Source organism: Styela clava, chromosome 14 (genome assembly GCF_964204865.1).
Source record: "Styela clava chromosome 14, kaStyClav1.hap1.2, whole genome shotgun sequence".
NCBI lineage: Eukaryota > Metazoa > Chordata > Ascidiacea > Stolidobranchia > Styelidae > Styela > Styela clava.
The window spans coordinates 2,321,040-2,335,736 of record NC_135263.1 but is presented as its reverse complement, the minus strand read 5'-3'; positions in this window follow the sequence as shown (position 1 = coordinate 2,335,736).

The following is a 14,697-nucleotide window of genomic DNA, read 5'->3' as shown; positions in this document are numbered from 1 at the left end:
AGAAGACATATTATCCCTTCCATCTACCAAAGTATTTTGAGTTATAGAACGAAATTGCTACAGCAATATTATACTATTGTTTGCCAACCAAGAAGCGGTAACAGTAAAGGATTTAGCGAATATTTCTATTTTTTATCACGGTTTGAAGTTTCAACACCCAAAAAAAAAATGCCTTTTTTCTATCCGGTTTGTGACTCAGACCACCCCTTTTAAAAAAAAAACTTTTTTGTTTAAACGCCAATTGCAAGCTCTTTAAATAAGCTTTCCAATGAGCCGTCAGTGGGCAGCAGAGGATCATTACTTTTTCGTCAGTCGATCGATTAGTTGTGGGTGTACAAATGCATAAAGTCGGCGTAGCAAATACGATTATTTAATAAAAAATAAAAATCGCATGGAAAGGGTTAATAAAGAAATTCTTTTGACTATGTTTCACTTATCCAAAACGGACGTATGGCACGGGATTTAACTCTTTGTAAGCGAGCGTGGTGGCCTTGCAAATTGAAACGAGAGAAACAATTGAACGACTTATTTGTGTCAAATAATATACGTTGATTAATAAACAATTCTCGCCGTTTCCACTTTCCACGGCCTTGGATTTCCCTTGCACTTTGGTCGTTCAAGGCGCGATTCAACTTCTTGTATTGATATGCAATAGATGGCTGGTTCTAGCAGTCAGAGCAAAGTTTGGCAATACTTCGTGTGCCATAATGATGGCGTAATTTGTAGGATATGCTTATCATTATTAAGTCGAAAGGTTCGGCCAATTTAAAAAAAAAAAGATGGCTATAATTTGTAGAGCCATTTCAAAGCAAAACACAAGAGCAAGTATGATTGGAGCCAATGCAGAAAAGCATTGGAGCCAATGCAGTAAAACTCTGCTCAACTACATCTGAGACTGTTGAACTGGAGCTATTGAGATTCATAAGCTTCCTGCCCTTACAATATATGTTCTTTCTTGCCATGCACACAATTGCATGAGGTCAACATTTCAATTCCTTTGCAAGAAAAACACAATATTCTTAGAGTGTTGCTTGTTACTTGTAGCCATATTTGTAGGTGAGGAAACATCGGTATCGGCCTAGTTTTAGAAAACTATCGGTATCGGTTCAAAAAGGCAGTATCGGTCGGGCCCTAGATCCAATCTTTTTCATATACATTCCTCCTTTTTTCCCCATTGTGAAGCAAAATACTCTATTTCCTCTGTTCAATCTTTAAAAGATAATCAGCAAGAGACACTCGCAATTCACACTCAAGATTTGGTACAGTTTGAATAATTTTATAATGTGTGCATAAATAAATAATATAATAATACTGAATAAAAGGTTGAGACAGGCTTATCTAGGACCTTCAAATGATTGTAATTTCTATTTTAACCTGGGCTATTGGCTTACCCAATTTCCAACCCGAACTAATGACTGGGCGATAGACATGGTACTGTTTTAACATATTCAACTTTTTATTTCATATTCATTGTGTGCCATTCTGTAATGAAGACGTTTTTTATTAATGCACTGGAGACTTGTTATATATTATTAGATACTCCTGAAGTATGCGCACCAAGATGTCGCATAACCTGAATCCTAACCTGGTACACAACCTGAGTTCAGGTTGTGCGCCATCTTGGTGCGCATACTTCAGAAGGTCCTTTCATTGTAATACTCTATATCAGGGCCGCCCTTAGGCCCATGCAACCTATTCGACCATGTGGGCTGCACACTCCCATTGGCCAGGTGCTAATTTTGGTTGTTAATTCCTATTAAATAAAACGATTATGATTTATAACCCTGTATAGGTCAGTTTCAACTAGTCTCTGCACAAACAGCCACTGTTAGGTAAGGAGTAACTTACTATAGGTTGGAAGGACCGGTGGCTTCCCAAGATGGATGGATCCAATTCTTCAATAAGCTTTTGTTGAATCCTCTTTCAAGTCTCCTAATTTAAGTTATATATATTTATAATAGCATATATGGTACATTAATATTTGCCAAGACTCTCACTTTCACTCAGTCCTTTTTTGATTCATTTTTATCTCAATTCATATTTTGATTCCCCAAATTTCTGACCATATGTCAAAACAGTGCCAATAAATGCTTTTCATGGTACACATTTAATTTGAAATCTCAAGGCGGTATTATTTGTATGTAAGGAGAAGTATATGTATCCTTTTTTGCGACATTTTTACTGAATCATATTTTTATATGAATTTTATTACGGTAATTCTAAATCAAATTATTCTTCTGATATTTCTGGTACATTCCCTGTGTGAGACCTTTTATACAAGATAATTCATTTATTTTTGAACGCCATGGTACATAAAAATTGAAACAGATAAATTGGAAATTCTGGAAAGCCAAAACTTGATATGAGGTTTGAAACCTGACATAAAGTCCCTTTACCATATCAAATTTGTTATGAAGTCAGTTCTCAATATATTTTTACTTCATTCAATGCATCTATGAGGGCCAAAACAATATCTGGTATCGATAAATGCTCTTTGCAATTTTGAAAAATTCTAAGATTCTATGAAAACCATATATACATGTACAACATGGGCAATCGCTCTTTGTGACACAGAATGCGGACGAAAAAGCACAGATTCTATCTAATCAGACCTTAGGTTTGTGATAATACATGAATATACTTGGAAAATAAACGCAATGACATGCTCTCTGATCGAAATGCATACCCTTAGAAAATTTATAGTAAGAAATTTTTTTTCACTCGTCTTTTTCTTTCATTTGCACATTAAATTCTGTAAAGATTTTATTTTTGTAGAAGTTGTATTTTAGTTATTATTAAAATAAATTTTAGACAATTAAGTATGATTATGTCATCTCTGAATAAGCGAAGTGTGATTTCTCGGGTTTTGAGAGTTGCACTATTGGAATGTATCTAATTTAGGCTTGCAAAAAGGATTCTAATGTACATTATTGATGAGAGGAGAACTCGTAGGACGGACGGCTTACGGCAAACCGCGACACGAGTCTAATGCAGTGTTTCCCAATTGGCGAGAAATTCCCCCTGGAGATATTTTTTCATGTTGGCTGGAGGAAATATTGCTTAGCAGTTATTGGACACGTTAGTGTACATAACAACCGTTTCAATATTATGTTGTTATTCTTCTTCGTCATTATCATTAAAAAATCGCTTTTCTTTTCGAATACTGGACCAATTGTTTGAAATTTTCGGTGGTTAAAGATTGATTTTTTTGCCAGGAGGCTATTACTTTTACTTATTTCAAAAATTTCTGTGGACTTCAAGAGATTCGTTTTTTATGTGTCCGAATATAAAATAGCGACACCTTGTGACGTGTCCATATATCTGAGCTTAGCTCTCTTGTTTACTACACTGGTGGCTCCCAATCTTTTTTATTCTTTAGTGGCAAATGCGTTGCGAGATTATTGCCTGAATCCTCCCTGTGGCAGGGGGATTGATACGACTTCATTTTGCTTAGAAGAACGAGTGAAACGGCTTAAATATTGCTATTTTTATCTAACCTAGGGTCGTGTGCGGAGTCGAAGCCATGCGTTCGACTAAATCAGTGTTTCCCAACCCGAGTCCGCGGTCTCAAATGAGTCCGCAGAGCGTTTAACTCTTTGAACTCTGACGGCTCTGAGCGAAGTTACTCGCTCACCCTGAAGGTTCGCGGCGCCGTATTGGTAGAACAATAAAATAAGTCTAAATACTGGCTATTTGGCACGCTTATACCTTTTTACCATTTATAGGTAGCACGTTGTGTGATATTTCAATCGAAAGTAAATTTTATCGTGCATTCAGAATGTATTTTCCAATTTGAAATACATTTTGTCAAAATTAATAAAATTGACCCTAATCTAACAGTGATTTTTCTGCATGTATGTGAGTTTTGGCTTGAAATTGTGTTAGTTTGGTACAAAATATACTGCCAATATTTGATGTTCATAAGGAGTTTTTTATAAGCTTCTTGTTGATATTCGAATTACTATTGTGGCTGCCATATAACCAATTTTATATTTAAATATTTAATTGTGTATCATTGTGTCGGGTGAACAACTTCGATAAGCGGCCATGACGCACTGATTACGCAGCTACGCAAAAGCCGATCACGTGACTACCGTCATGAAGAAGTTGATAAGTACGTTCGAAACGTATTGCGTGGCAAAATGCGCAAGATAACTTTCAGGACGACGTCTCAGCGGGACATCGGTCGCCGAGTTTCGATATGATATTAACCCTGTATGGATTGAAGTACCGACGTCGAGTAATGCGTGCAGTAATAGCGAAGTGAAGGGAAGTTGATATCGTCATATAAAATTTCACGTGGAAAATGTTTTATTCGTATTTGTTCAAATATCAACCAAAATAAGTACCTGCCTGCTCTGCAGATCAAAATATCTGATTGTACGAATGTTAGGCGAAGCAAGTGGATGAATCAATATCTGAGAGCACTAATAATGCAGAAAGAGCAACTCTTATTCCAACAAGATCATATGCGTCGCCAGAACTAGATACCCTACCGCAAAACGCCAGTTCAAATAATATTTGCGTCGTATGCAGCAAAATTTACATTGTTGCCAAAAAATCAATCCAGCTGCTAAAGACAAAGCGTTGCTGAAACGATGCGAGACAGTATATAAGTACAAATACTGTAATGAGTACCTATGTATAAGTAACGAAACCAACAACCATTGGTATAACTGGCACAACAAAGTGCAATATTGGATTTAGAATGTGTCTTTTATCTGCATAATATTTTCATGTTCTTCATTGTTCCGGGCACAACAAAGTGCAATATTCAATTTGAAAATTTTAGCAAGCAGTCTTTTATGTACATACATTTTTCATGGTCTTTATTGTTCCGTTATCCGCTAATAAAATCACAATCTTGTTCATATTGCGTATACGTAACCACAACTTAATGGGGCTTGAGCGGGCAGTCAAAGTCAAAGCGTAGTGCGAATTTTGAATGCGTAGCATCTGGTTAATTAATTACTTCCTGCGGACATTAAATAATAACATCTCGACGTAACGTTATTGCGGATATCGTCACGTTTAGTTGCATTTGCGTAATATACGTAAAGTTGTGCGTGACGAGACGTTGCCTCTCTTCAATGAGAACATCAATTTGACGCAGCGTCGGTGTTAAATCTACAGATAATCTAATATATTTGGCCATAAAATTTGAATGGCTCATCGTAAAATCGTTTTAGATACGTATATAAAAAGCTATTCAAATTCTCCACATATATTGCCAATTGAATAGGTGGCTATTTAGGCAAGAAGTCGAAATTCTTTCTATTAATTATTTGTTATCATACAATAATTTCATACGCACTTTCAAATTGCCAATTTTACTGAAACATCGTATATTAGAGCACCGATATTTACAATATAATGAGTCCCAATAACAAGCTTTCATGCAATATAAAATTTATTTAAATACTCATTGTGGTTCTTGAGATACGAGATCATAAAGTTGATTCCCTCCGACACGAAAAACAAGCCGGTAAACCGGCTAGCCGGGGCACAGAGCGTACTCAAACAAGCCGGTAAACCGACTTGCCGGGTTCAAGCGGTTAAATGAGTCCGCAACGAGTCAGAAACTCACTGCGGGCCGCAAACGTTTTTGCGAAACTCAATTAACTATCAGCCAAGTTAAGATTTGCGTTAGAATTTACAAAAAAACATAAAAAGTCTATTTATTCACATGACATTAATCGCGTCAATAATTAGCCTACTGGTTACTGAGTAGGGCTGGGCATATATTCAACTATTAGAATAGCACATTTACTAATCGAAAATTTGGTAACACGTGACGCGACAGGTCACTTGCGAGTCGCTTAATCAAACGATTGGATTTCACAACTCACTTGTGGATTTCCGACGAAAACAAGAGTCTGTACACGCTTCGATAGATTCGTAATAGGTGTTTCTCGCGAGTTCGAACAACGAGGAATAAATTATTTTTCTGGTAGGTGTAAATGGTGGCAACCCAAATTTTCTAAATTGACAAGCGGTCCGCGACCGATTAAAAACGCTTTTTTAGACATTGCAAATCGCAAAATTTCAGTGCTACCGTAGTATACGTACCAGAGCATTTTTCTTTAAGATTCTCTGCGTTACTGCCTCCACATTAGTTTTGTCGCACAGTAGTAATGTCGAAGTCACAAAAATACGAATCAAAACAAGATATAATCGGGCGCTTTACCACGCATTTTCGTGTCCAGGGTTTGTCATGGTATTTTCTGAGTAGTATTGCTATTAGTTCGTCAACACAACCGCAGATTGAAAGAATCACACATGTGGATAGATTAAATATTTTATGCAACAGAAAAAATCATTGAAAAGTCGGCTCTTTTAACGAGTGACGTATAGGCGACGATTACTTCAGAAGTTGTTCGCGAGAATTTCAAGGCGATGAATATGTATTTTCGATTTACTAATCTATATACTTTAAATATATTTTTAATAAGTACTAAATTAAGTTGTACATTCTGGAAATTTATAGCAGATAGTATAAATTTTTTCTTACAGCGATAACAAATTCACAAAAACGCAAAAAATATGTATCAGAGCTGAATAAAATCAGGCAATATATTCTCTCATTATTATGTTCGCAGATGGCAGTAGAATTTTAAAAGAGTAATGCTTTCATCTTGTCGTAAGTCGACGCAACCGCGAGTTACCATGATGAACACAATTAAATTAAAATAGAATGACATTTTAAATTCTCGTCGTTGTCATGGATTGAATACTGTGCGACAGAAAATTACATTATACACCAAAAAAGTCGGCTCTTTTAACGAACGCGTAATTGCGGCCAATTTCCGATTTTGAAATTCGTTAAATTTCTGTTGTGTTTGGTTTTATTGCTTCTTTACACAGAGCACGGTTGCAATGAATGCATCTTGAGTCCGCAAAGATTTTCGCCGGTGAGAAAATAGTCCGCGACCAAAAAAAGGTTGGGAAACGCTGGAATAAATACATAGTACACTGAAGTTTGACTATTTTTGTCTAACTCGGTGCGCCTCTGTTCACGTGACCCCGTTTCATTCTCCAATGTCCGACTGAGATTTAGATCAAACGCGTTTTCGTTGCTTTATATTGTATCTGTTCGCAACCGCGCACCTCTGTTAGGTAGGGTGGCCATAAGTTCAAACCCGAAAAGAAGGACACATCGTTTGGCAGAACAATATTTCACATGTGCCCGACATATACATTATATATCTACTAGATTCTTTAGGATTAAAAATAGAAGTAACAATAGACGAAGTGGCGACAATGCAATAATGCATTCTTGTCTTGTCAACGAGCAACTGTATTCACAAGTATAATGCACTGCGCTTCACTATCAATTATATCTGTTCTAAATCTAAAGCATGGATACTTTTGCTTTAGTTCCTGAGTAAAAAAGGTTTTTTTTTCCGGCATAATTTACTGGGTCTACTGACATAATTTAGTGCTAAGCTCGAAATTTGGAAATTGCTAAAAACAAGATAAAATGACGTGAATATAATCGCAGAACAACACGATTTTTAAACAAGTATGCATTTAACCTAGAGCAGTGGTTCTAAACTTCTGCGTTTCTGCCAAACCCCAAACGCTATTGAGCTATAGCTCCAGTAAAACCCCATTCAACGGTTTAAATACTGAATTAGTAGCGCAATTAGTACTTAATACACAATAGAGAGTACACAATAGAGAACCTAATTTTGTGAATGGTTAAAGAAAATGATCATTGTGGTGTAACCTTAGATATCGATATGCAGTGTGGAAATAGTCATTGTTGTGTCACAATGATGCTGACAGCAATAATCTTTTGTTGTATAAAAATTGCAGTTTTGAGATCGGGAAGATGATATGATACCTCAAAAATGTTGGTAGCTCAGTCATTTCTCAAAATTCAAACTGCATTCGAATGCAGATTAAAGCGTTTTTTCATAGATTTTTGCCGGAATTAACATAGTCTACCTTATGACTTAGCGTTATTTTGAGGCCGTCCAGAACGGATGATAATTTAGCAAAGCTCTAATGAAATGTTTGTTTCCGCAAATGTATTACTTATTGAAACTAGAAACGTCTTGATCCTATATCAATTTATATACACTTATTTCCTACATTCAACCAGTTCGTAAAAATGAGCTACAATTTCTGAATTTTTTTGGTAGATTAGAAATGAAGTGTTGCGCACGCAATAACTTAAAACCCCACGGGTTGGTCTTTTTGGTTTATTAAGGTATTTATCGACATATATATATATGATATCTCAATGCATTACTTACATTAAAATTTTCTCAACCCATCAAACAATGTTGAATATGTCATAAAAGATTTTAAATATTTAATCCCTCGAAAAAATGAGGACATTTTGAGCTTTTAAAGCGTCCTTGGAGGACATAAACTTTTTAACAAAAAAGGAGGACAAATCCTCCAAAAGGAGGACGTATGGTCACCCTACTGTTAGAAAATGAGGTTCTTTACTGATGACATCAGAGTATCCGACCTATTGTGTGGCTTTGCAACATACGGAATCTTCTAAAGTTTCAAGACACTATGAAAGTGTTACATGTAGTGGTGCGATTCCAGGAATTTACGCGAACTCATCTTGAAACGTCTTGTTAACCAACGGACCCGTTTTTGTTTTGTTTTAGAGATTAGACCACAGCTGTAAATGAGTAATTTGCACCCCAGATTACGACTACCGTTATATTTGGTGTTTCCAGAGTTATGTGTTAGATTTATGAATAGCGTGCCGTGCTTACAATGTGTAAATTGGATTACTTCCATGAAAATTATCGATATTGTTCTATACTGTTTTTCATTGTTTTCATTATAGTCTAACTCTATAAAAAAATATCGATAATATTTAATATTGTTTTTTAATTGCTTGTGGAAATAAATCTCTCTCTTTCTCTCTCTCTCTCCCTCCCTCTCTCTCTCTCTCTCTCTCTCTCTTGTAAGTGAGTTCGATACCATACAAACGAATAATTTTGAATCACATGACGGGTTACATGCCGTTTCTCAAATTTCAGGCTTAAAATCGGAAGCAGTCCTCTCAGTGGCCGACTATTCATCAGAGACTTCACTTCGGACTTATGAGGAAGCCTAGTCTGGACACATGACGGAGTCCTAGGGGATAAGCCACGCACTGTATAATTGCTTTGTTCAGTTTTTTCACTGTTCAAGATATTAATCTTATAATGGAGAAGACTAGCTTGAAAGCAGAGACAAATCCTTAAGTTTGTAAGGATTATAGTTTGATAGTACTTATATTCTCACAGCTCTCTTTAAAGCCATCCATAAATACAAAGTGCCAATCATCGCGATGCCATGGATGTCGATGCTTGTTTTCGTCAGCACGGAGTGATTTTTATCGGCTCCGCAAATTCTCCTATGCCAGAAGTAGCCTACCTATCGATACGTCGTCCTATGTCGTGAGGTACAACGTTTTATTATACCTTGTTTCGTCGACCGACCGTGTTTTTTTCCACATTTATTCCACATTAATTTTTCCATTTTTATATTCATTCCTGTCTATTTTCCTTCTTTGCCCTATTTTTTTTTCTTTATTTTTGGGCCTTTTCAATATTCTCTATTTCTAATCTTCCAACATTCATCCTAATTTTTTTTTTTGCTGTTTGATTATCTTATTTTTCACTTCACCTTTTTCTTGGGCTTTTAAATATTCGATTCTTTTTGCCGGCTTGTCGCTGATTTCTATTTCCACTAATTTTTACGATTTCTGCTCCATGATTTTCTATTTTGTTTTCTCAAGTACTTTCACTCGCTGGTCTTCTGATCTTTTTAACTTGCTGCTGGCTATTTCCACTCACTCTATGATTATTTTTCCTCGACTGTCCTGTTGCCGGCAACGCTGGCATGTATTTCCAGACAGACAGACAGAATGACTGATAATAAGGACTAAGGAGTAATTTGACATAGATACGTTTATAAAGAATTCTTAATATTAATTCTTGTTAAGAAATTTATATGGTCGTCATAGACCGAATCATATTTTAAAATCGTTGTCCGGGAACAATTGAAAACTAGAATTTCAAACTAATATTGCTTAAGGGCAATCTAAGTTGTTGTTTAGCGCTGAAACGCTTGTTACGATCAGGGTAATTAATATATTATACCGAAATACTTTTTCAAATTAGAAGATGTTTTGGACTAATTTCAAGTTTCCCGGACTTTACTGTAAAAAATGTTGTCTGATTAACAAAATTTCAAATCGCCGCCATTGTTTTTTTTTTCTTTCCTCCAATGGTCGAGGTAAATTTCTCAATTTTTTTTGTGAAGCCATATTTTTTAAACGCGATTCTTACATATGACTCTTTCCTGTAGTGAGTTATTGATGAAAACGTGTTTTTTATTGTGTGTGAACGCTCACCAATCTGCCTGAGTGATGTATTCGATGTTTTCGGTAATTTATGTGTCTGAAGGATCTAATACAACAAGCGAGCAATGCTCAAATATATGGACACGCAGAACAATTCCCCAAATACCATATGCGGTGACTTATCAGTACCTGTATCGGGGCACCGTGACGGTACAGAGACTGTGATAGATATTTCAGGTCATGTGACGATTATCCATTCTTCTTGATTATATTAAAACATCAATTGAAATATCTCGCGATATGAGTCAACTATGTACTGTATTACCAGATCAGGTACCGAACCACAGTCAAACATTTCACATAAAAACGTTACTAAATAATGTGCGTCAACTTCATACCACCTGAATCGGGTTACAAATTTTGGTACAGTGACTGTCCTAGCCAGGTCTATCTGTAGTCGAGTTGTCTCTGGTGAGTTGTCCGTGTGTAGTCGAGTTGTCTGTCTCCCATTTCACATGTCCCGTGACAAGGACCTACTCTTCTCCATTCCATTGCAACACGAATTGAAATACTAAGTAATCCGCTTCAATCCCTTCTCCATTATTGGAACAAAATTTAAAAAACAAGCTCCGCTTTTACCAGACAGCTACGAGTTAGTTCAGTGTCACCGCGCTGTGTTACGGTACCGGAACTGCCCTGTCTTTAGAAGTTCATATCTTGTGACAGCGTGAATTGAAATTGCAAGATGGTCCGACTCACAACTGTAGTAACCCACCGATCCGAGTCACTACTATAATATAACACCACGTACGGCCTTATTCATCATTCACCATTCCTCAAATCTTAGCAAAGCAAGGATTCCATTACGAACCACCGACGTTCGATGGCACGTGATTAAAAGACATGAAGAGGAGTGCCAGCATATGCGTCTGCAGAACGTTCGATTCGGTAGTTTTTCACTAGGACAACATAATATCGAAACGATCGTTATGTCCCCTACCGTAAATATCAGTGGTTGTATGGGTCAACGTTTTCCAACCGCGGAGGTATTCCTCCTTTAGTGACAACGGATGGCGACTAAAATTATGTCCAATGATACCTGAGATATATTTCCTAACAATCCTGAATAGATAATTTTCATATTATGACAGGTAATATACTTAATGCTTTTTGAGTTTCTATAAACAATTTTGACATCAACTATAACCGCTGAAAAATTAAAATTCTGAATTCCGAAATGGAGAATTCATAATTTGAGCTCCGACACTGGGCACTTTAAAAATACACTCCGGTTTGACTATTTTGCAAAGTCATGCTATCTCCACGTCGCCCACTGACGGATTTTCAAACGGACATTACAGTTCTTTGATAATAAGCATAAGTTTATTTTGACTCCATGATTAGCATAAAAATAAATTGATTGATAAAAACAAATAAATATATATTTAAATAATATGTATATAGTTTTTTTGTTTACCGGACTCTGGTATGTTTGAATTCCCAAAATTCTCAGCTGATTAGTGAATTTTTTCTTCCTAATTTCTAATTACATTTCGGATGGACAATCAAAATTGAAATAAATAAAATATGATCGATTGGGTAGTAACTGACTTCAATGACCGATGGTCATATCGTTATTACACAGTCTGTATCGAGAACCTTTGTCTTTCAACCATATTTTTGTGTGTGACTATCTTTCCTGGCGAACAAAATAAATGTTACTAAATCACAATGTAGCATTGGTAATATATATATTTTACACATGTCCTCTAAACTCTATCGCAATGTGCTTTTAGTGTTGAATTATGGAACTAAAATATCTGCTGACTCATTTTCAGTCTTTTATATATATATATATATATATATATATATTTATATATTGTAGCCAACAATTCCGACTTTTTGGTAACAGTGCTGAATTGGTCAGGAGCCTCGATAACCTTCAACGGTCCTGCATACTGGCCAACACAACACAATGTGTAAATTTGATTAATTCTATGAAAATTATCGAAATTTTTTTATACTGTTTTTCATTGTTTTTATGATAGTCTAACTCTATAAAAAGTATCGATATTATTTAATATTGTTTTTTTCATTGTTTGTGGAAATAAATCTCTCTCCCTTATCCTTCTCTTTTTTTCATTCCAAATCACCAAAGCACAGTATCGATTTTTAAAATTTCATAATCTGGACTCCAATATCCGACCAACAAACATTCAATGACGACGTACGGTTCGTTTGATTTCGTGTTTTGCCGAATTTAGAGATTTACGTTGAAACGTCTAGATTTCGCTGTTTTTGCATTTTTGAGGAGTTTTGAATACGGTACATGGCACCAATGTCGTGTTAGAGCAGAACTTGAGAAAAATAGGAGTAAACCGGAGATTGTTCAAACCGGAGATTGCGCGGCGGTGTGGCTCAACGGGCTAAGCGTTAGGAATACGCTCGCCACCGCACCTCTAATTACTCTGCGTGGGTTCGCAGGTTCGAATCCCATGCAGGGATGGTTATGTGCGAGAGGATTGCTGGACTCCTCGCCGTCGTTGGGTGGTTCACGTAACCGCTGGTCGGTTACGGCTTCCTCCACCACCAAGTCCATGCTTCCGAAAACAAACAATACAGTAAAACTAATCCCATACCCGACTTGGAATGGTAACCGGACGAGAGGCCGTGGTTCGCCATATGGATAAGCCGTCTTATCGGCTTTCCTCTCCCCCGGGATAAATATATGTAAAATCCTATTGTAAAATCTTTAAAATATACGTGCGTTGACGAATGGCGGTAATAGTGAATCGTTGCAACGACAACAGAACAAGAAAATGGTCTCCATCATTCTGTCATTGCTTAATTGCAATTGAAAATCTGTGTTAATTTGGTAGGCTGGTATTTCTGTATTTGGACTTATTTGATAATTTTGGTACCGGTAGTCTACCGATACCGATATTAGGTGAGTATGGAATTTTTCAACTCCTTGGTCACGTAAGTGTGGCATCAAGGATAGGACACGATTTACATATTTATCCGAGAGAAAAATGTTGAGATGGTTTAATAATATGTCGGACCACAGCCTCTCGTCCGGTTACTATTTCATGTCCAGATGTCAGTTATGGGATTAATCAGCAATTTATTTGTTTTTAGATACATGGACTTAATGCAGTAATGGTTGGTTAAGCCGTTGGGTAATGGCTCACTTTTAGTAACAAGTCCCAAATCTGAAGTACAGTAAGTGTGGGCTACATGAATATGAAACCAGGGTAAATTAATAAAAATAGTAGAATTTGTAGCAAAGAATTTTTCATGACAGAGCTTCATCAAAAATACGGTATTCTATAAAACGGCGAGCTTTACGCACTAACGCATCTAACTACAACTTGAAAACTACTAAATTACTTGAGTCATCATCTTTTCGAAAACATCTCTTCAGCTTGTTCATTTTCAGATTTGCTACGATATGTTTGCTGTGTCAGTTTTTGCCCTTTTGACCCAAACAATCTATACAACAGAAAAATATCTTTCTGACAACTTATCCAGTTATCTCCTGCCGCTGATGCCATTGCACAACAATGGTTATTTTGGTACAGCAAGTCTAAGGTCAGAAGGTTACACCACATTAGTTTTGGTGTTTCCGAGTTTGCCCAAAAAAATATTTGCAATTTCAAGCGCACTTTTCTCTAAAATAAAATATAAATTTGTCCAGTTGATCGTTCCCTTGTTGCAATTCAGCAGTTTCACATTCTGGTGTTTGTTGGTTAATACGCCTATGATAGTATATGTCCTATTAGTATATCTAATTGTCCTAAAATTATTCTTGCTAGGTAATTTAATGTTTTTCCCATTATATAGACATGAACTACTTCTTTCGCGCGGTGATCACCGGCGCGGCGCGCTAAGCGTTAGGAATACGCTCGCGCCACCGCACCTCCAATTACTCTGCGTGGGTTCGCAGGTTCGAATCCCATGCAGGGATGGTTATGTGCGAGAGGATTGCTGGACTCCTCGCCGTCGTTGGGTGGTTCACGTAACCGCTAGTCGGTTACGGCTTCCTCCACCACCAAGTCCATGCTTCCAAAACAAACAATATAACTAATCCCATACCCGACTTGGAATGGTAACCGGACGAGAGGCCGTGGTTCGCCATATGGATAAGCCGTCTTATTGGCTTTCCTCTCCCCCGGGATAAATATGTAAATCCTATCCTATTCTTCATAGCCTCAGTAACTCTTAGTACTTTAGTGTCTGCACGTAACTTTGCTCAGAGATCAGGTGTTTATTTTAGAATGAGTTTTTGTGACTTAGCTTTGAGCATTTCTTGAATCACCCAAAAAAGAAAAACTAATCATTGATGTTAAAATCATATTTTCTCATGTTGTAGGTTT